The following is a 3,269-nucleotide window of genomic DNA, read 5'->3' on the forward strand; positions in this document are numbered from 1 at the left end:
TCAGGAGCACTAAAATAGTATTTTGAGTGTCAGGATCGTGGTGATGAATGAAGCTGTCAGGCTCTCGCTGAGTTACTCGGTGCTATTTTCAGGCAGGGGGTTGCTGGGCCTGTCTGGCGTCAGAGTTTGGATCACTGTGCACCAGAAAGTCCTGCTTTTTTTCCTCTCTGATGACCAAAGAGTTCAGAAAATAGAACGGGTGCAGCTGGAGGAGCAAAAATAGCTTTACCTGCCTGTAGTGGAACGCTGTGCCCGAGGAGGGCACGGGGAGGGGCAGCAGCACAGCAATTTCAGTGGATCCTGTGACCCAGGAATCCTTCCCAGGCCAGGGGGCTGCAGCACCTTCCTTCCCTTTTCCAAGAGACTTTCTCCAGCGAGCTGTGGCTGGAGGTGGAGGCACAATTCCCTGCCCTGGGAGCAAGGGGGGACTGATGGTGCTCGGCACGAGGGACTGAGGAGACTGAAAGTAGGTGCAGACTGAGCTTTCCAGGCATTCCTGGGCTCTGATGCCTGGGGTTATAATTCCTTTGAATCCCTCTCCCCCCCTTGTACAATGCCCCTTGCATTGAAGGAGCACTGAGCTGTTCTGTGGTGCTGCAGCCCCTGGGAGTGTTCCTGCTCACATCCCAGGTACCCAGACCAGGGAGGAACAGGGAGTGAAAGGTGCTTGGCTTGGAGGGAATCTTTCAATCCCTGCCTTCAGGTGAAGACACAGCCCCGGTGGCTCAGAACAGTTGTGGCCTTTTGGCATAACTGGGCTCCCCTGGGAAAAAATGAACTTCTCCTTCCAGGAAAAGAGTGGTTTTAGCTGGAGTGAGAGCACGGTGGGGAGGGGAGCAGCAGTGCAGTTCCTTGGGAAAATCTGAATTAATCTTGTGTGGAGCGTTGTGAGGAAGGGATAACAGTGGGTTTGTTTCCCAAAGACAATGTCCGAGTCAGACTGTGGGACTTGCTGCCTCACAGAGGGGTTTGGGGATCGTTTCTGTGTCGGGAAGAAAGAGCAGAGTGATTTCCTGAGCCTGGCTTCCTAATGGTGGTTATTAGAAAGGATAATATTTATTGTGTGATGCTGGAGATGCCAAGCGCTCCCTCTCGGGGCTGGGAGCCCTGGAAGTTGGTGTGTGCAGCCTTTCCTGGTGTTCCTGCCGTGACCCAGAGCCTGTGCAAAGCCAATCCCATGGAGATGTGTCACCTTACAGGTGCTGTGTCCCTCCTGCCTTCCCAGGCCACTTCCCAAGCCCCGAAGATCTGGGAGTGCAGAGTGTTTAACCGTGAAAACTGGGCTGTGTTGTGGTGGTGAGTGGCTGCTCCAGGAGGGGGAATCTCCAAGGGCTGTGTCGTGGTGGTCCCAGGCTGCTCCAAGGGCTTCCCAGGTGGACTTTGTCTGAAAAAGGCAGAGCTGGAGCTGGGCAGAACCATCCCGGTGCTGGCTGAACACATCAGCCCCCCTGCCCTGGGGTTGTTCAAACCCACGGGTCATTCCAGTCCCCCTTTGAGGAGCAGCAAGGCCACGTAAGGAGGATTAAGATAAAATTCAAACCTGACTCTCAGAGGGCACTGAGGGATACAGAGATTGTTCTGGGAGCTTCCTCCAGGACAATCACCCTCGGTTCCCTCTTCCTCCCTGTTTTGGGCTGCTGGGTGCCAGCAGGAACACTTCAAGAAGGTATTGGAGGAAAGAACAGAGGGGAAAACTTCGGCTGGCCTCCCCAAAACCAGAGTGTTCAGCATCTCTGGGCTCTTGGGGAGCAACTGGTGGTGGTGACAGGCCACGAAAGGGAAGAGCAGCTTTGCGAGCCGTCGTTGCAGGGAGGTATTTCTGTCTTGTGTGCTCAAAGTACGGGCTAAAAAAAACCTTCCAGGCTTCAGGAGGCGTCTCCTGAGCCACGGAACGTCGGGGGGGCTTTGCAGTCCTCAGGGGGAGCGAGCAGTGGGTGTGGGTGAGGGTGTGGGACACCGAGGATGGGGAAGAGCAGTCATGCTGAGATCCTGCAGCGGGCAGGGAATGGTTGGGCAGCCCCTGCCAGGGCGTGTGGAGCAGCCGGTGCTGCTTGGCCACGGGCACTTCCTTGGCAGGGGCAGTTGGCTCTTTCTAGGATAAGGTGTCAGGGCTGCTTCTGGCTGCACTCGTGGATCCAGTGAGATTTGATTTCTGTGCCAAAAAGCTGCTCAAGTAGGTGAGGCTGAAAAAACCCAGAGCCTCAGAAGGTGCCAGTCTGTGATGGATAAAAATGTGGTTAAATAAACCCACTCAGAGCAGCAGTAACACCCCCAGAAAGGGGTCTGGGTGTGCTGAGAGGGGCTGGGGGTCTCAGTCACCACTGCAGGGGCAGTGACTGTGCAGGTTAAAGCTGTAAATGGCACAGGGAGGGAAGGGCTGCACGGATGGCCGGTGACTGAAGAGGGACAAAGGGGTTTGAGGAATTCAGTGTGGCCTGAAGATGGGCTGCAGGTCACAAGGGCGTGGTGAGGGTTGGGGTTCCAGCAGAACCAGCCAGCTGCAGGCACCAGGATAACTGAGGAGGTGTAATCCCTCGTGGAAGGAACCTGCTGACCTCCTGTGGGGAGGGGAGGAGGGGATGTGGGAGTGTGGAGTGTGAAAGTTGGGCAGGAAGCTGCAGGATGTGAGGTGATGTTTCTGGCCCAGCAGTGATGAGGTGTCACGGGGACACCCCTCGGGTGGGTCTGGGGTGACACTGGTGGAGTGACCCAGGCAAGTGCAGAGAGTGTGAATCAGCCCAGCCTGTGCAGAGTGTGAGGGGGGATGTCGTGTGTCCTGGGGAGATTGAGGGGACGCTCCAGGAATGTACTGGTACAAGGAGCGTCCTGGTTTGTGTCACCAGGTGTGACACAGGCCCAGGGCAGTGCCCACCCCTGTGCTGGCACTGCTGAGGCACCTCCAGCCCTGGGGGCAGTTCTGGGCCCCTCACAACAGGACACTGAGGGGCTGGAGCGTGTGCAGGGAAGGGAAGGGAGCTGGGAAGGGGCTGGAGCAGCAGGAGCAGCTGAGGGAGCTGGGGGGGCTCAGCCTGGAGCAAAGGAGGCTCGGGGGGACCTTCTGGCTCTGCAACCCCCTGACAGGAGGGGGGAGCTGGGGTGGGTCGGGCTCTGCTCCCAGGGAACAAGGGACAGGAGGAGAGGGAACGGCCTCCAGCTGTGCCAGGGGAGGGTCAGGTTGGATATTGGGGAAATTTCTTCCCTGAAACAGCCCTGGCACAGCTGCCCAGGGCAGGGGGGAGTCCCCATCCTGGAGGGATTTCAAAGCCCTG

General features: G+C 57.4%; 1 long non-coding RNA gene across 1 annotated transcript in view; it reads left to right on the plus strand.

Annotated features, from left to right (window-relative positions):
• The first annotated feature begins 572 nt into the window (after positions 1–572).
• LOC113959496 overlaps positions 573–3,269 on the plus strand; it is a 7,264-nt gene continuing 4,567 nt past the window's right edge. Inside the window, exon 1 of the long non-coding RNA XR_003531828.1 lies at positions 573–934. This is a non-coding gene — a long non-coding RNA (uncharacterized LOC113959496). The remainder of the gene's footprint in view (positions 935–3,269) is intronic.

The sequence above is a fragment of the Corapipo altera genome, unplaced genomic scaffold (genome assembly GCF_003945725.1).
Source record: "Corapipo altera isolate COAL_440 unplaced genomic scaffold, ASM394572v1 257, whole genome shotgun sequence".
Classification (NCBI taxonomy): Eukaryota; Metazoa; Chordata; class Aves; order Passeriformes; family Pipridae; genus Corapipo; species Corapipo altera.